This window comes from Brachycentrus maculatus, unplaced genomic scaffold (genome assembly GCF_059751285.1).
Source record: "Brachycentrus maculatus isolate JH-2025_06_01 unplaced genomic scaffold, ASM5975128v1 h1tg000221l, whole genome shotgun sequence".
NCBI lineage: Eukaryota > Metazoa > Arthropoda > Insecta > Trichoptera > Brachycentridae > Brachycentrus > Brachycentrus maculatus.
This window is the reverse complement of record NW_028280972.1, coordinates 508,932-530,585: the sequence shown is the minus strand read 5'-3', so window position 1 is coordinate 530,585 and position 21,654 is coordinate 508,932.

Genomic DNA, 21,654 nt, shown 5'->3' with positions numbered 1-21,654 from the left:
GATGTCCATCATATGGAGGTTTTAGAGAGAGAGAGAGAGAGAAAACCCTTATCTGCACCCCAATGGTGAATAGGGCACTGCGTCATATAAGCTCAGTGTTATATTGTTCGTTTACACATGAAGGAAAGGTGATCAGCCCTCCGCTTCAGGTACCAGACCATGGTAATATTGAATAAATATTACAGTGAAAAAATCACTTATATTTATTTGACCTCCCTTGGGAACCGAACCCGGGACCTCCAGTACAGTAGCCGAGCGTGCTGACCATTTACACTACGGGGGCGGATAGAGGTTTTACTGTACTGATACTTTGAATAAAATTATGTATTAGAGCTGAACTATGATTTCTCATATAAATCACGTATCAGACTCATTCCCGTTCCCAGTTTTACTGTTACTAGTCACATGATCGAACATTTTTTCAGTTTCGCGTGACACAAAGTGCAGTTTTTTTCGCGGTCAGTATGGTTTAGGTCATTAAGTCATGTAGGCAGAGAGACAACATATATTGAATATATTGATTGACATATATTCAATATCAATATTTGAAGCACCGATGTCGTGATATTTCTTTTTGTAACTTTTGATTTTTCATTGACATTTACTACATGTTAAAGTAAACTGAAATAATACCCAATAAGAAGTAGGTTATGTTGAAACAAGGGGACGAATATAATAAGTTGTCTACCAAGTGCATTTATTTGTATGATCGTATACAATTTTCTGTAGATTATATGTCCAACTTAATCAAGTTTGCGTGTATGGACTCTTTCAAAACTTTTTACCAATTGCTATTCGCAATCTCCTCGTCTGAATTAATAGTCATCGATTTTTTTTATCTATATTCTTCTAACCCTTATACGCACTCACTTGTGCATACGGCACCGCATCGTATTGAAGCAGTGCCATCTTGATCTTTACTTACATGAAGGCTAGGTGATTACTGTTAAATCATTAATATTCATTTTTATCCCTCCCTGGGAATTAAGCCCAGGACTTTTAAATAGGAACTAAATACGCTAACCATTACACCACGGAGGTGAACATATAGTATGTAATAAGTCCTCCTCTCTGAGATATTTCAATTACGTTATGAAAACACTTGTTTTTTACCACTTGAGTTTTATTATAGACTACATGTTTCAGAAGTTAAACTTCCATCATTCAGGTCTGTATAATAACTAAAATATAAAATATAAAATTGTTCTATAAATAAGGAGAGGGGAAAGTAAAGGGAAGTGGTTAGTCAAGAGGCGGAGTTTCAAAACAAAGGAAAAATGGAAAGCAAAGGTGAAGAATTTTGAAACAAAATATTATTTAATAAATTATTATTAGAATTTAGGTTTTTTTGGATTTCTAAATTTTCAAGATAATTCATAATTTGGCCTTTATATGGAACAAGCTGTAATAATTTTAATTTATGAGAGTGAAATGAGTGATTAGTATCTATTATGTGATTTGCAAAATCCGAAAAATAATTACTAACAAGACCGCTATGATGTTCTTTAATTCTAATGTTTAACTTTCTCAAAGTTTGGCCAGTATATTTTTTATCACAATCTCATATATCCCTCTCCTTATTTATAGAACAATCATATATTTTATATTTTAGTTATTATACAGACCTGAATGATGGAAGTTTAACTTCTGTAACATGTAGTCTATAATAAAACTCAAGTGGTAAAAAACAAGTGTTTTCTTTAATCATTGTAACATGTCTTACCACAAAGTTAATGCCGAAACAATAAATAATATACGTTATGAACATTTTAACAAATATTTTGAATGAATCAAACGCTTTTGACTGATTACTCAGCCTAAATAAACGAATGAGTTAATAACCCGTCGATTCTATGAATTACCGTATGCATAAGGTTAGCGATGAACAAAGGGAGAATTGGTATTCAAGATCTTCAATATGATTGTCCAATTAACATTAATATTGAATACATACAAGTTACCAGTATAATACCGAACGCCTTGACATACTCCAGTTAATTTAAAGTTCACTTTACCAGGCGGATAAGAATATTTCCGTTAGCAATACTGATTTTTTCATACCATGTTTTTGTTGAAAACATACTTTTTGACATGACGAAAATCATGACGACAGTTTTACAGTTAGCTTTTGTCATACCGCTATTCATTGACGCCACATTACTATAAATGTCAAACACGCTCGTTAACTTTATGAAAAACTGCGAATATTGACGCTTAAATGAATGTTGATGATGCGTGACATAACAGGGATAAGTTTTTTTGTGGTTTTCCTTACGTTAAAAATTAATCGTGAAATTTTTATTTATAATAAATTGTGTAATTTGCAGATTTTTTGTGTGTGTTTGTTTATTCGTATATTTACTTGAAATAAAATTGTTTATTTCTTGAATGTTTTTTGCAGATAATTAATATAATTCCATTGTCAAATTTTTATTTATAATAAATTGTGTAATATGCAGATTTTTTTATGTGTGTTTGTTTATTCGTATATTTACTTGAAATAAAATTGTTTACTTCTTGAATGTTTTTTTGCAGATAAATAAAATTTCACTGTTTTTCAATTAAAAGTGGTTTAAAAAAGTTTGTTTTATTCAATTAAGTTTAAAATTGTTTATTTCATAAACCACTTAATGAATTCTAATGTATCAGGTATAAAGTATATTCCTAAGTTTTGACAAAATAAATATAACACACACATTTTAGTTATATTTTACTTTGAATAACATAAATTATGATATTTAGAACAGACTGTAAAAACAATTTTTTTTCTCTCGCCATATTTAAGTAATTTCAATACAAATTTGATTGAGTGATTTTAATAATATTTACATATAATAAAATAACCGCTTTATATTTTTTACCATATTTATTTTATAAGACAAGTGACCTGGCTCCGACGTTGTAATCGACATCATCAGACTGTTGTCCTGAACGACATCCCAGTTTGATGATGTCGGTTACGTCGAAACCCGGTCAAATAAAATAAATGTGGAAAAAACTCAATGTTTGTTATTTTATTATTTAAAATACAGTTCCACCATGGAATGTCAGTATGTACAAACTTAAATCTTATTGATAATATGAATTCGCTGATTATAATATAATTGATAATATTTTATTCGCTGAATGAATTTCCCGAATAAAATATTTTTATGTGTTGCCATACGGAAATAATAATAAACTATATTGTAAAAACATAGTAACTAAACATTCGTCTGGCGGATTACGCGATGAAAAACGTGAAGCTTTTCAACAGTATTTATTAAAAATAGTAACTGGTTACATGACACTTAAGTTTAGTTCATTAGGAATGATTGTAAGAGACATTTAACGATAAATAACTATTCCGTAAACAAATCCTGGAGGGTGCGGGGTGCAGGGAAGTAAGTGCACTTGACTTTTTCGGAGAAAGGTGTCGTCGCGTGGACGAATGTTTAGTTATCTAGGGTTAAATTGCATGACTCCCTATCCTGGTTTGTTTTTAAAAATGCTATTGGGTGTTTACTCACTCGACAAAATAGTGACGTTTTTATACGCCAATATCACTAGGTGATATTTGTCTTTATAGTCAATGATGGGTGGCGAATAATCTATTCGACTTTACAATCCTTTCAGTAAGAATACCGTCAATTTGCTTACGTCACCAAACCATCGGTGAAATGGCTATGGAGGCTTTTGTGTATTGAACGTAAGGTGAACTGGTAAAATGACGTTTGAATTTATTTATTCTCGACGATTCCCCGGCTCAGAGTCCGTGAATCGTTTATGTATTCATTTCACTTGATTCGAAGCCTTAGTAAAAGCGATTTCCTCGTGTATTGTAGGCGGTTCTTTTACCCTTTGAGGTACGTTTTAACAGTATCTAGAGTTCGGCATTTGGACCGGATTGCTGAATAATGGAGCGGTTCTTCGGATAGGTATGTTAGTAAATGTGACATTATTTAGTAGATACCAACGTTTTCATCTCTATTTCTGGTTTTACATATGTTCAGAGAAAAATAGTGAATATGTTGTAGTCAAATCTGATGCTATGTTGCTCCTTATAATCGCAGACATTTCACTACTAAACATTCTAAACTAACGATACTAAAACACTCATTGATCGGCAGTCACTTTAAAACATTGATTAAAAATGGATACTAAAACACAATGACTTGAAAAGTCGCATCCAATGTAATTTATTTGGGTATCGAATTTTGGCTTACTAATCTAATCTCTCGTAGTGTAATGGTCAGCACGCTCGGCTACCTTTCTGTTGGTCCCGGGTTCGATTCCCAGGGAGGGTGAAATAAATATAAGTGATTTTTTCACTCTAATATTTATTTAATAATACCCTGGACTGGTACTTGAAGCGGAGGGCTGATCACCTTTCCTTCATAAGTAAACGATCAAAATAACACTGCGTTTATATGAAGCAGTGCCCTATGCACCATTGGGGTGCAGATAAGGTTTTTTTAAAATGTTATAATCAAAAAATTTAAGCTACACTTCAGGTTTCGATTACAATATGCATATTAATGAAACATACTCATATAAATATTGTTGTATTCAGTGAACCCGTGAAATAAATTCCAAGTGAATTTTACTAAGCACGTCGAAATTTTTACAATGCTTTCAGATGAATACTAATGATTTTCTGTATATCTTTTTTTTATAAATTCAGAGTTATCTTTATTGTCAAATTTATAAATTAAAATAATCAAGCGAATATTTGATAAATAAAGCAAAACGTACAAAATCTTATTTTTTTAAAGTTGACTAACATTAAAAGCGAAATGGGAATCGATTAAGAAATATCAAAAGATATATTAAGAACTTTTTTATTAGACGCGAGTCATTTGCGAATGACTCACGTCTAAAACGAATTTTTAACTATCTGCTAATTTAAATGGATCTTAATTATCCGTTTATTTACACTGATTCACATTTACATCAATTCACTGATTAATCGATTCACCGATAAAACGTGGCACGAGGAACACAAAAAGAAATGAAAAGGGTCACCATAAATTTTGTAGCGTTAGTTTTTTTAGCTCTAAAGTTTGTCACTGAACCGGTGAGTCGTCGATAATTTTCCCATCTCGACCGATAAAAGGTATATCGTTCAATTAATACGGTTTTAGTGAACGTATCCGTTGAATGGTACAGATACTGATGCCTATCTCCGAGTTGACTGGATATTAGTTATCTCTAGCATTCATTTGCCCAGCGCATTGTTCAGAAAATCAAGTATTTTTCAGTAACAGATAATAAAAATACAAACTTTTAAATACAAATGTATCCCAACGCACTAACTAAAAAATCTTTTTACTAGGTAAATAATTATTTGGACATATTCCACATTTGACTCAAACATTATAAAATAAAACTACCTTGTTTTAACCACTTTTATTGGTACACTTTTTCCAACCGGTTTCGACGTTTTCAAATGGTGTACGGAGTGCGTGGAAGTTTTTGGTATCGTAAAGGGAAGCGTAATTAACTATAACCTAACTACAAGTATTTAAATGTTTTAGCATTAGTACATAAACCCTGAGGATGACAAGGTTCTTGTCGAAACCGGTTGGAAAAAGTGAACCAATAATAAGTGGTTAAAACAAAGTTGTTTTATTTTATAAAGTTTATAAATGTGCCACAAAGTATCTACGAAAAACATTAAAGAAATTGCAACTAAACGTTACATAACAATAATTTACGTTTGTCTTAGTCGAAAACCAATGAAAACTAATTGAAAAATAATACTTAGTAGTATAAACATATTACTGTCTAAAACGCGAATCGTTTTGAAAAATAAAAAAAAGAAACCTCAGTTTTATGCTTTACATATCGATATAAATTTATTTTTTTCATTAAAAATTAATCTGTTTCTTAAAAGTAGAGATTCCGCAGTGGGGTGGAATGAGAAGGGATAAGTGAAGGTTGAAAGAAAAGTAATTAAAAACGGACATAGTTGCAGATTAGTGTACGTAATCTTTCTTTATCCCCGTTCAATCTCTAAGTGGAGTATTATAACACTTCGAAGCGTGGTTCTATGAACAACAAGTGTACAATAATGTTTATAAAATCAAACAACTTTGTTTAAACCGCTTTTTTTAAATTTTAAGTACACTTTAGCCCACCGGATTCGATAAAAACCGCAGTCAAGGAATAACTGGAGTAAAGCCATTGCTTCTACAAGGGTCACAACCCTTAGTCATGAAGAATAAGACGGAGAAAAAGATAATATTTCTTGAATGTTTTTCGCAGATACTTTGTGGCACATTTTATGAACTTTATAAAATTAAACAACTTTGTTTTAACCACTTTTTTGTTTTTAGACAATTTTAACATACAGGTTTCGACAAGAACCTTGTCATCATCAGTGTTTATTAAATTATAAAATATTAAAAACATTAAAATACTCATAATTAATTACATTCCCTTACCAAAAACTAAATCCTAAATGATATTGTGCATTGCGTAGCAACTCCAAATAATAACTAATGGAATCACCCAAAAAACAGTATGAACCGCGCACGCATACGTAAAGTGGAGCACACACACAAAAAAAACTTACTGTGCGGAATTTTTCTTTCTGGGAAGAGAAATTCGAATAAATTAGGATTTAATAAACCCTGATGACGAACAAGGTTTGTGGTGAGTGAACAAGGTTTTCGTCGAAACCGGTAGGTTAAAGTGTACTAATAATAAAAAAAGTGGTTAAAACAAAGTTGTTTGATTTTGTAATGTTTTGAAAGAGATAATAAATTATCGGATACCGATGCGACGCGGTGTCCTATATAAAACTTGGGTATAGGGGTCAAATAAAAAGAATTATGTTCTTGTATTGAAAAATACGCAAAGAAAAAAATATTTATTACGATTTACGATTTATTAAATTAGATCAACTATTTGTTATTAGACACCTATCATTCCAGTTGTTGTTATAGGATCTTGTTGCACTTCTTACCTAAAATGGAATATTTAGAAGGATGGTGAGATGTGTTTCAACTCTTTCAGTGAGTTCTTAATATTCATATCATAACTATAGTGCCATTTTTCTTAAAACTTTTAATAGACACAAAGAACCAGTTTACCTTTAACAATAAAACCCCTGAGATAATATTATACAAACAATATATTATTTGTTGTTTCGGCATTAACTTTGTGGTAAGACATGTTACAATGATTAAAGAAAACACTTGTTTTTTACCACTTGAGTAAAGTGAAAGTATTACTCAAGTGGTAAAAAACAAGTGTTTTCTTTAATCATTATACAAACAATAAATGTTTACCGTATTTCACTCAGTAATTTTGAATTATAATCAAATACATGTCACTAACTGAATTTGTGAAATTTTAATTGGAACGGCAGATACTAGTACCATTACTACTATGTACTACAACCATAATGCCGTAAGCGTGGTGAGTAGGCAGAGAAGGGGATGGAGCGCCACACCGTCTGCTGTGATATACACTCCTAGCTTCCTTCACATCCATACATCTAGCAATACATGCCCTTCGGTTACGTATACTCTTGGATAATTATACCTAGTTCAATATTTAGAAATGTTTTATCCACAATTGAAAACATAATTTTTTCAAATTATATATATATATATATTATATATATATATATATATATATATATATATATATATATATATATATATATATATATATATATATATATATATATATATGTATATATAAATATTGTCCGCCTCCGTAGTGTAATGGTCAGCACGCTCGGCTACCGTTCTGGAGGTCCCGGATTCGATTCCCAGGGGGGTCAAATAAATATAAGTGATTTTTTCTCTCTAATATTTATTCAATACTACCCAGGACTGGTACGTGAAGCGGAGGGCTGATCACCTTTCCTTCGTGTGTTAACGATCAAGATAACACTGTGTTTGTATAATGCAATGCCCTATGCACCATTTGGGTGATAAGGATAAGGGTTTGAATGAATGAATATATAAATATGATGAATATATATTTGTATGAAATTTAATAAAACGAATGGAATTTAAATGTACAAGTATATTATATGAAGATTTTGTGTGATTCTCACATTAGAATTTCACGCCGTCTAGAGTGAAGTTTTCATACAAAAACGAAAACATACAAAAAATAGGCCGTGCAACGAACCCCCTTTGTGTAATCCGACCTCCGCGGGCAACAAAGCAAGTGCCTCACTTCCATTATCACGGCAGACTTTTTTTCTCCTTTTTCTAAAACTGTGCAATTTTTTTTAGATATGTATCCTCAATGTTTATTACCCTATATTCTTATAAATAACAACTACATAGTTTATTAATTCACATATATTTTATTTGACCAGTGAATATGTTTCGTCTAAATGTTGATGTTTTAAAGACATTTAAAATTAATCAGTGTCATTTATTGATTCGGCAATCATTGTGTTACATATCGCTCACTTCTTTCAAGAGTGTCATAAATCAAAAATCGACAATTTTCAGTTATGCATGTTTTCGGAATGCCCAGAAAATGTACCATATCCCAGCAAAAGCGGCATATTTTATTTTAAAATATTTACCCGCTACAGGGCAGAAAGTGTTGTTTTTGCATTTTGAACTAAAGGTATTGTTTTATAATTTTTTTAATATACTAAATATTTTTCGTATGGAGAAAAAACCTTCAGGTTTTACCTAAAAAGATCTGTTGCACAGTAAAACGTTCAAAAAGTGGCTTGATGTTTATTTTTTAACACATTGTATTATATTTTTATACTTTAAAAACGTCGTCCTGAAATATCAGGTTTTTTGATTTATGACGTTCTTGTAAGGAGTGAGCGATGTGACGTTGTTGAAAGGACTAAGCGATATATAATAATATGGGACGCGTTTCGTCGTATTAAGACATGATCAAACACACGTTTATTTATATAATTGTACTTATGTATATAAATAAAAGTTGAATTCAATTTAACAACCGTGTTTAATTTTGGATATTTTGAACAATTCAAATTTAGAATTTTTTGATTTATGACGTTCTTGAAAGGAGTGAGCGATATGTTAACAAAAATAATAAAAAGTGAAATATAACATGATAAAATATTTGTGGACATCTCATTATTTCGATTCATTTTATTAAAAAAAAGTGCTCGAAAGTGGAATCTATTTCCCGCAAGACATTGAATGTTAGGTGTTTTTCCCGTATCTGCTGTACTAGGCGCCTTGGTATGAGAATGGGAAGAAGGGGCTTTGAACGATGAAAAGGGTTACTTTTAGAACCGTTCATGCGACTGAAATTTCAAAGTTAAACCCAAGTTAATGGTTCACGGTAGGGATATCAGCGTGATAGGAATAGTATAACCGTTATGTAACCGACTGAATTGTTCACAAAAGTTATTGGAGCTTATTCAAAAGAATCCCTTCATTCAATTATCTATGCAAATAAGAATGTAAATTTACAACATTTTGAGTGTGTCCAAATACTTGTTCACAGAATCTTATAAAATTTTATAATCCAGGATGCGGACCCCACATACTAATATAACAGTTTCTGCTTAATAAAAAGCTTCTTTACATCTCACCAATAGATGTCTCTAGTGAAGTTTTAGTGATTCAAGAACAAGGTTTCTAAATTGGTTCATTTATATAGAACTTCCAAGAATTTGAGTAGTGTGGTTGTCAATAATGGGTAGAATTGGTGAATGTTACACGTGTGTAAAGTGATCGTTTAAACCAGCCTATGACGGTCATCAGCCCTGTATTCTTCTTCAACTTTGATGAGATGTCAAAAAATAATAATAAAGAATGTAAATGTCCATTTGTTAAAATATCTTACATTTCTTTAGGTTATTTACCGATTGCTTTGAAATCTTGACGCAAAACGTTGCAACGTTGGATTCGTATACGCGCGTGTTTTTACGAATATATCCCTGTGCCAGGTATAAAAATGTGATTTGATTGAAAAATGACTCTTTGAACACAATGGAAGCGCCATCTGTTGAATGTAACAGAAATCATGCAATACTTAACATTCTCATGGCGGGCAGGTTTTTTTTCTTAACAGCTACAAATATGTTGTTTAAGTATCTACAAACATTATGAAATTTAACATGTAATAGAAACAAATACGTGTTTTCTGTATTCTTTATTTTCCATATAACTAGACTGAGCCACAGCAATGGGTGGCTGTGTACGATTTATAAGTTATTCATAAATATAAATTATATTATTAATTATTTTTCAATTTAATTTTTTATAAATTTTCTTTTTTAGTTGGGTGCAGAAAAAAAACCTTTGGTAAAATTCTAATTTATACATTAATTTGCTTTCGACACAAACAATCCCATCTAAACAACTGTGTTATGTAAATGTTTGATAGGTTATTTTATTCTTTTCAATAATTTACAGGATACATTATTATTCAATACTGTACATGGAGTGCATGTAATCTGGATAGCATCTCTTATTTTGTGATTCAGGAAGTATTTATTTCAGTACGGTGAGAAAGTTAAGAATTATCAATTGTATATGTTTCGTAAAATAAATACGATCATGAAGAAATTTTAAACGTAAACATCAATTGGTCAAGTGTTAATTTTAGAATTCAGTATCCTTTCTAGTTTATTCATCACATAATCAATTTAAATTGTTAGAATACCTTTACTTTGAATTTACGTGAGGTTGATGAGTTTTATAGATATGTATATATATATATATATATATATATATATATATATATATATATATATATATATATATATATATATATATATATATATATATATATATATATATATATATATATATATATATATATATATATATATATATATATATATATATATATATATATATATATATATATATATATATATATATATATATATATATATATATATATATATATATATATATATGTATATATATGCACTCCACGTATCTAATGTGGTTGAGTTTATTGCCTACATTTCCCGACGTTTAAATTTAGTCGACGTAATGGTGATGGCAGCCAACGAACAAAAATGCCATCTAACCCTTTCCCTAACATTTTCCGAATTGCGCTAAAGTTCACCGATTAGCAGTTGGGCTTTTACAGTGTTTCCAGTTTGTTTTTTTTTGCGGTTTTGTTATTTGAAAACTAATAATTTTTTATAGATATTTCAAAATATTATATATATATATATATAAATATATTAACAAAATAAAAAATACAGTAATAAAAAATTAATGTATTTCAACCTATTTGAATATTTGAAATAATCAAATCACAGATTATATTATTTGCCAACTTCATCAGGCTTTTTTGTCATTTGAAGTTTAAAAGAAATATTAAAAATATTTCACATGGTAGAATTATTTATATTTCAATATCTAAAGATTTTTTATTTGCTTGCGGAATATATTTATGGGAATGAAGTATTTTTTTATAGAGGTTTTTTTAAAGCTAGAAATCTTTTAACATAACTTTTTATTAGTGTTTCAATGCTGATATAAAATATTTATTAGATGCAATTAAATTAACTCTTTCGCCCACATGATTCAAAAGTATCGTTATAATACAAAATAATAGCTTAAAAAGACATGAAAAATCTATTATTTTTCGTAAGGTTTTTAGTTATTACATCACTTCAACATAAATTATAAAAATGATAGGTGAAAATTTAAAAGTCCTCTGTTCCAAATATTCGAAAAAACAATATACAATACTTGTACAAACTTAAAAAGAGAAAACCAATTACTTTTTATTATTTTTTGACATCTCATCAAAGATGAAGAAGAATATGGAAGTCTCGGTATTACGGGGCTGACGACCGTCATAGGCTGGTTTAAGTGATCACTTTACACACGTGTAACATTCACCAATTCTACTCATTATTGACAACCACAGTACTCAAATTCTTGGAAGTTCTATATATATATGAACCAATTTAGAACCTTGTTCTTGAATCACTAGAACTTCTATTGGTAAAATGTAAAGAAGCTTTTTATTGAGCAGAAACTCTTATACAAGTTTATGAGATGTCAAAAAATAATATGAAAATAACTCCTGTTATTGGAGATAATCCAGATTTTGTGAACAAGTATTTGGACACACTCAAAATGTTATATTACTTTATCATATTAATTATCACACATGCAATATATTATGTACAAATTGTAATGTAACACACATGTAACATGTTATGTACAATTTGGTGCGGCAGTTAATAAAGGAAAAAAATATTGATTCGCTGATGTATTAAGGACCAGAAAGTCTTCCAGGTATTGTGGCAAAAGGCTTATACAAATACGTTACGGTTCGTCCGATAATTTGTTTCAATATTGTAGAGCTTTGTGGAAAAATAAAAACACGACAAGAATGGGATTTGTTAATTTCTTAAGGCGACTTGGTAAAACTTTAGCCCCGCGAATTGAGAAACGCCGCTTTAATATCACAGCGAATATCGCTGAGTTAAACACCGATTGTTCACCTTAATGTGCCAACAAACGTTTTAAGGAAATTAATGTGTAAACGTCATATTTATTAAGCTTACCATGACCGTTAGAAAGGAAACACCGTTTCCATAATTACATCACCACTTCATATTTGTAATAACTAGGTAGACAAATACAAACTTAAAATACATTATTTTTTGACATCTCATCTAAGATGAAGAAGACTATGGAAGTCTGGGCATTTACGGGGCTGACGACCGTCATAGGCTGGTTTTGTGATCACTTTACCAATTCTACCCATTATTGACAACCACACTACTCAAATTCTTGGAAGTTCTGTATATATGAACCAATTTAGAAACCTTGTTCTTGAATCACTAGAACCTCACTAGAGACATCTATTGGTGAGATGTGAAGAAGCTTTTTACTAAGCAGAAACTCTAATATTAGTATGTGAGGTCCGAATCCTGGATTATAATCACACACATGAGAAACGCCAGAAAATACCATTTTCATTTTTATTGTTTAAGCTTATAATTTGACCAGACAATTTATTTACATCATTTTGAGTGTGTCCAAATATTTTTTCACAAAATCTGGATTATCTCCAATTACAGGAGTTATTTTCATATTATTTTCTTCTTCATATTTGATGAGATGTCAAAAAATAATATGAAAATAACTCCTGTAATTGGAGATAATCCAGATTTTGTGAACAAGTATTTGGACACACTCAAAATGATGTATTTAAATACATTGTTGAATATTGACTTGGATACAAAAGGGAGAATATCTTCTGAATTATAGCAATTAGTTTAGATAGTATGTTGTTTAATTCGGTAGTGTAATGGCAAACGGGTATATCTGTCAAATTTTTCACTTTCTTAGTTTGTTCCACAAAATGTCTAAAATAGTGTATTCCATAATCTAGCAAAATAATAAATGTAGCTGTAGTTGCAATACTTATTTAGTTTTATTTAGTATGTACACATCCCATCCGAACAAAATATTTAATTTCACAAGTTTGTTTTTGCTCTCCTGTAAAATTTGGTCTGAGACAGATATACCCCTTTGCCTTTACACTACCGAATAGTGATATGTATGCATAAAGAATATACAAAATTAGAAATTGTCTCGAATTCGATAAAAATAAGGTTAATTTTATATAAATATAAATTTTATTTATATTCCTAGGATTTATGTGGTGTAAAAGATTATGTTTAATCTGTCTCATATTTTTAAGTTCATAAAGCAGTTTCAAGTTTTAATCCATTTCAAAGAAAATTCTCTTCTCCGTTATGTGGACCGTCTTGTGGTCTTGTTGTGACCCTTGTGGAAGCAATGACTCTTCTCCAGTTATACCTTGACTGCGTTGCACATAGCGCTTCAACCACCAAGGTGCCTGTTGCTGCCTTAACTTGATCGGTCCATCGTGTGGGATCTTCCTCTCCCTCCCTTCCCCTCCAAACTACCGATCACAACCAGTCGTTCTAGGTTATAGGCAAAGAAGAATCCGTCGTGTCCAGACACTGGTCAGAGTCAAGCCATCCAAGAGTATTTCAAAGAAAATAGTAATTTATAAATAACACCGTTATGAAATTTAAAGAAAGTGGGAAAATGTAATATCACGTTTTGAATATTGAAAGCTTTAACTTTGTAGATCATATTGAAATATTATTTTGAGAAATAAAAAGACTTTGTTTTTTTGGATCAATAAAGAAAGTCTTTTTATTTCTCAAAATAATATGAATATAATAATAATAAAACCCTTATCCGCACCCCAATGGTGCATAGGGCACTGCGTCATATAAACGCAGTGTTATCTTGATCGTTTACACATGAAGGAAAGGTGATCAGCCCTCCGCTTCAGGTACCAGTCCAGGGTAATATTGAATAAATATTACAGTGAAAAAATCACTCATATTTATTTTACCCCCCCTGGGAATCGAACCTGGAATACTCCAGAACGGTAGCCGAGCGTGCTGACCATTACACTACGGAGGCGGATAAAGATATAAATATAATATCTGCTAATTTTTGCAACAAATATGTGTATCCATCTAACGGTAAATAGAACATCACATTTATTCGGCGTTATTTTAATAATATGAAAGCAAAATCTGTTGCTCCAATTTTATGAATCTGTATACATTTATTAGGTATATCGAGGGGTCTAATATTTTTTTTTTAAAAATTATCTTGAAAATATATTCTTTTTAAAATGGGATGTAAACATAGATTTTTTTCAACATAACAAAGCCTATTTATTTAACTGGTTTTATGAGAGCCGTTCTGATATGACCTTTTCAATCAACGTCAGTTCGAAATAAAATCAAATTCATCCGGTTACTGAAACCAATACTGTAAATTAAGAATAAAAATTATCGGAAAAATATAATAAACATAGCTGATCTACGAGCAAGTATCTCCTAAAAATAAGTGCTCGCTTGAGTTGCAGCCGGTAGAATAGTTAAAAATACTGATTTTATTTTAGCGTTTCATTGGAACTGGGAAGTGGGCTCGATAGTGTTTTTCAATCTTTCCGGTATTGCAATCCGTTCAGTATGAATACTAAACGTCTACTCGATAAATGTAAACGATACAAGAAAGAAGAATTACAAATTAAGAAATCTTAAAAAAAAAACTTATCTTAGTATCAGCTGATAAATCATTGCTTCAAGTTACAAGATTTGATGAGTTTTGGTATATCCGTTGAAGTAACCCTTGAAGATATAAATATTATCCTTGAAAATATAAATAACTTTACAACATTTTGAGTGTGTCCAAATACTTGTTCACAAATCTGGATTGTCTCCAATTATAGGAGTTCATTTTCATATATTTTTTGATTATATTCGATTTGTGAGCAAGTATTTGGACACACTCAAAATGTTGTAAATAAATTAACTGGTCAAATTATAAGCTTAAATAATAAAAATGAAAATAACGTTTTCTGGCATTTCTCATGTATGTGATTATTATCCAGGATTCGGACTTCACATACTGATATACGAGTTTCTGCTCAATAAAAAGCTTCTTTTCATCTCACCAATAGATGTCTCTTGTGAAGTTCTAGTGATTCAATAACAATGCTTCTGAATTGGTTCATATAAATAGAACTTCAAAAAATTTGAGTAGTGTGGTTGTCAATAATGGCTAGAATTTTGTGATCACTTAAACCAGCCTGTGACGGTCGTCAGCCCCGTAAATGCCCAGACATCCATATTCTTCTTCATCCTTGATGACGACATTTCCATACTGTTCTTTCTACCAAATTGAAATATATTTTTTTTAAATCGTTTTATATTAAATTCTTCTAAATCGTGTCTTGCATGATTTTTTGCTAGATAATTGATATTTGATTAGGCCACCGGGCCTATTTCCTTTACTTTCCTCAGTTGGCCAAAGATCATGGACAATGAAGAAAATAAAAATCCCCAGTTTGAGAACCATCGGTATAGGTATTCATAGAATTTATACGCTCCCTCATAATATGTTTCCATTTAATACGTCTAGCGGCGTTTCCGATGCTAGTGTTTATAAATAAAAGTGTTGTGTCTCCTAATTCACGGAAAATTTTTAATTTATGGAAGTCTTAGAATACTTCAAACAGTATAAAGGCCGAACGTTTCTCGAAGGATATTCAGAACACTCGTAAAGCTATTTTGAAATGGTTCATAACAATCGCCAATAAATTATAACCCTTTTTAAGGAAAGCCAACAAAACGATAAAACATAAAGATCGATAAACATAAACATCCAATAAAAAATTGACCATGCAGCACCGTACACGTGACGGACCTGAAACTTCTAAAAAAATAAAAAGAGACCTTTTATCTGAGAGACAAAAAGAGAGAGAGAGAGAGAGAGAGAGTATCTCAAAAGAAAAACAACAATACAAAATTGGCATAAAAATGTCAATGTGTTCATTATTTCGGTAGTGCAAAGAATTTATGGATTTGATCTCCGCCTCTACCAAGAGCATCATACCTGTAGCGAAATATGCCTAATAACATGACGCGACCTTGATATTTCACTCTCATTTCTCGTCTTATTATCAATTACACTTAAAAATTATTAATTTAATTTTCAAATGCAACAATTTCACTATTTTTGTGTATGAAGTTTGAACCGAATAAACCATCAATGAATAATAAAAACTGAAACACCGTTGTGTCGAATACAAAACTTATACACATTGTATCATAGCAACAGGCGAACAACTAAAAATTACATGTATTATGGATAACTTAAGTTTGAGGTAACGGAATTTTCAGCAAAGTTATCCGTAGTATGCTTTCAGAACATTTCTACATACTACAACACACATACCATTCCTTACTCATACCGATATCACTAATTTCAAAGCTAGAACGTTATGGTATGAAGAATTGGGAGGATGCTTGTCATGTAGCTAAAGCTATGTACGTGTATATGCTAAAAATTATTTGCCTTTGAATCAAGGGCCTTGGGTAGGTACGGACGGTCTCAAAGCTTTAGAGGCATAGAATACGTACAGTTCGATAGGTATTGTTAATATTAATTAACAGTACCAAGTTATTCAATATGATCATGAATGGATGTTATTTGATTGAAATTATTGACATTATTCGTGAGAGCGACAGGCGGTGGCATAGAGAGTTCCAAAGGATCTATAAAAATAAGAAGAAGAAGATATTGTTCGTGATGGATTGTGTTTAAGTGTTGTTATTTTAATCTTGGTTTGAATTTTTATTAAACAGAAACTGTTTCATTTATATTTTGGACCTCACATAAAAATGAAAGAGTTTCTGCTTAATTAAAATCTTGCCTCATCTCACCATAGATGTCTCTCGTGGAGTCTATCGAGTCCAAGAACTGTGTATCGAGTTAAATCAATATATCTAGAAGTTCCAATAATTTGAATAGTGTGGTTGTCAATCATGGGTAGAATTGGTAAATGTTACGCGTGTGTAAAGTGATTAAAACCAGCCTATGATGGTCGGTTAGCCCTGTAAATGCCCAGACCTCCTTATTCTTCTTCATCTATGTTGAGACGTCAAATAAACCCTTGGGTTATAGATTAGTTTTCTTTTATAGATACGTATTTGGATTTTTTTATATAATTGAATATATATTGGAAACACAATTAATTAGAAAAAATAACCATTGATTTTTTTAATTAAGAAATTTATTGTGACTTTGTGTTACACTTTTGAAGATATTTCTCTATATTGAGTGTTCAGGGCTATGCAATACATATTTGAGTGCTGTTTACTTCTCTTACATTTGTAACACAATTATTTAATTTGAAATAAATTTGTTTTTTTTTATTCATTATTTTAAATTCTTTTGCATTTCACAATATTTTAAAATTACAAGTACAAAAAAATATAAATACAAAAAAGATCCCACAAAGGCATGGCCTGTGTGTGGATAAACATTTTTTATTTTAGGTTATAATAAAGGGTAAAAGTGGTAATATAAACTAGAAATATTTGATTTTATCAGAAAACAAAAAATCAAAAAGATGAAAATGAAAAAAGTTAGCAAATACATATTTACTAAATGAGTTATACGTTTAAAAGAATAATGTACTTAAAAAAAACAATGTTTCGTTAAAATTCGTTAAATTAAAAAAAATTACTTGAAAAATCTTTAAGCCTTATGTTACATTTACTAAAATCTATTGTAGCATATTATGTAAGCATGTTTATTCGGCTAGGCTTTATAATTTATTACTGCAGATCTCCGACCTGTGGTCCATTGGGAGTGAACCCGTGGTTGGATTTCTCCATCAGTATCGGTTTTCCACTTTTGGCGATAAGGGCGCAAAGTAATACGAAACTCCACCGGGAACAGCCGATGGAGATTTCCGTTATATTAATCGATATGTGTTTATTTTGGATCCAATCAAATAATATCGTATAAAATATAATAAACAAATCGAAGCAATTTTGATTATACATCTACAAAAAAACATTTCCAATACATTTCAATATTTACAACAGTAGAAGTTTTTGGTAAGGGAAGGGTAATTAACTGTGAGTATTTCAATGTTTTTAGAATTCAGTACATAAACCTTATGATAATATTAATAAATTTAGATAACTTATAAAGCGCCATTTTCGTAAAAAAAATACCTCAAGGGCGCTTCACTGTGAATGAATCGTGGAAAATATTATGGTGGAAATAATTTAGCAAAAAAATTGTGTTTTTAGTCTTTTTCTAACGATCATCTCACTCTCACTATTTTTAACCATTGGTGGAAGAGTATTCCATGCCGTCGGTCCTGCAACAGCAAAGGCACGCTCGCCAAATTTAGTGCGTTGATGACAAAGAAATGAGGAAGGAGGTGCGTAGTGAAATGATGACAAGGTTCTGGTCGAAACCGGTTGGATAAAGTGTACCAATAAAAAGTGGTTAAAACAAAGTTGTTTTATTTTATAAAGTTTATAAAATGTGCCACAAAGTATCTGCGAAAAACATTCAAGAAATTTACAACAGTATTTGAAAAGAATTTAAAACATGTACCTGTGAAATAACCTAACTCAAGTTAGATTGTTCTAGAAATGGACAAAGGGAGGAACGTAAGAGTTGTGTCAATGACAGAGATGTAGCGTAGATATTTGGGTTACTTAAATTAAAATAAAACAAAGAAATTAAAACTCGAAGGCTTAAATATGAGTTGATTAACCGTTAGAGTGCAGAAAATGGGTATATCGTCTGTGGTATAGTATTAAAAATGTGCCACCGTCGATATAGCGACGATGTCGCAATAATATTTTATCGGTCGAGCAGTGAGATTGAGTCAGAGAGCGCGATTCACATGTTCCGAACCTTCAATAATATAAATTTATTAAAAAAATGCACAACTAAATGATTCGTAAACACCATTTGGTAAAACACATTTCGCTCACTCCTTTCAAGATCGTCATAAATCAAAATACTTGATTTTTCAGGAGAACGTTTTTAAAGTTTAAGAATACAATAAAATATAATAAAATATCAAGCCACTTATTGAACTTTTTACTGTACAACAGCTCTTTTTATTTTTTTTTTTTTAAACCTGAAGTTTTTTTTCCACTTGAAAAATATTAAGTATGTTTTAAAAAATAATTAAACAATACCTTTTCTTCAAAATGCAAAAACAACATTTTATGTCATGTAGCGGGTAAATATTAAGTTTAAAAAATGCCTCTTTTGCTGGGATATAGTACATTTTCTAGGCATTCCGAAAACATGCACAACTGAAAATTGACGAATTTTGATTTATGACGTTCTTGAAAGGAGTGAGCGATTTATCATTGAAGAAACCACACAATATTTTCCAGAGGGAATGTGCATCATGTTTATCAGCAACTAACTGAAATCTGATGTTTTCAATAAAAAGGAATGTTTTTGTATTCTCAATATTATTAATATAATATTTAAAGCATTTACTTTGTGGTAAGTCATTTTTATATAAAATAATATTCCTTACGTCTCGAAACCGGTAGACATAAAAAATCTCGGTGAGTGGTTATATACTATTATTACTAACATTCTTGAAAAAATAAAAAATAATAAAACCGTTATCCGCACCCCAATGGTGCATAGGGCACTGCGTCATATAAACGCAGTGGTATCTTGATCGTTTACACATGAAGGAAAGGTGATCAGCCCTCCGCTTCAGATACCAGTCCAGGGTAATATTGAATGACAGTGAAAAAATCACTTATAATTATTTTACCCCCCTTGGGTTTCAAACCAGGGACCTCCAGAACGGTAGCCGAGCGCGCTGACCATTACACTACGGAGGCGGACCAAATTCTTGAAAAAAAAATAAGTAAAAACGTTTTTGCTTAATTTCAAGATGTTTAATAAACGGAATTAACGCTTGCGTGAGAAATGATCTCCCGAGTAAACTTAAAATACAATATTAATGGACACTGCTACATACTCGTATAAACCTATTTTATATTTTACTTAAATATGTATTCTTTAAATTACGATGGATTCAGTTTGTTTTTCAATTAGTATTTAAAGCTTTTCCCCTCAAGAATGATGTAAGCCGAACACTATCTGCACGATGAATAATTTATTAGACGAGACGGCTTTCACTTATTCAGGTATGCACATTGAGTATTGTATCAACAGAATAGGTTTATGTGAATGTTTGCAATTCAGTGCAATATTTCACTAACTTTAAATTAAATCTCAATATTCTCAATATTATTAATATTTAAAGCATTTACTTTGTGGTTAGTCATTTTTTCTTATTTATTTTTTTACAAAAATGTTAATAAAATTAGTATATAACCACTCACCGAGATTTTTACGTTTACCGTTTTCGAGACGTACCCGTCTCTTCGTCAGGACAATCACTAACACAGCATGCAAACAATACTACCCTTCACCACCATAGCACCATTTACACACTCAAAACTACACAAAATGTCTAACACATGCGATTTTTGATCGACCCGAAGATGCACGTTTAACCTCGGCTCGTAACGCATGTCTGTATTGAAAACTATAGTGCATGTTGGTCTTCGGGTCGACCAAAAATCGCATGTGTTAGACATTTTGTGTAGTTTTGAGTGTGTAAATGGTGCTATGGTGGTGAAAGGTAGTATTGTTTGCATGCTGTGTTAGTGATTGTCCTGACGAAGAGACGGGTACGTCTCGAAACCGGTAAACGTAAAAATCTCGGTGAGTGGTTTTATACTAATTTTATTAACATTTTTATAAAAAAATAAATAAATAAATCTTAATGCTTAATATATAGGAATCAAACATTTTCATAAACTACCTGCAAGAATAAAAAAACATAATCAATTTAAAATCTTTCAAAAATGATTTACAAAAACATATAAGGCAAACTCCCGTTTGATTACCATTTATTATTTCTTATTTTTACTTCTTATTTATATGTAAAAACCCTGTAAGCGAACTCCCTCTCTAAACACGAGCAATCTGCTCTCTTAGTGAGGTAGCACGTAAAAAAAACTATGTATATGTAACTATGTTGATTATTTTGCCGTACAATGTATCTTTGATTTAAAAATTTATAAAAAAAAAAAATAGTAAGATAATGTAAACTGATATAATATTCCGCCCACATAGTGTAATGGTCAGCACGCTCGGCTACCATTCTGGAGGTCCCGGGTTCGATTCCTTGAGGGGGGTTAAATAAATATAAGTGATTTTTTCACTGTAATATTTATTCAAAATCACCCTGGATTGATCAAGCGGAGGGCCACCTTTCCTTCATTTGTTGACGATCAAGATAACACTACGT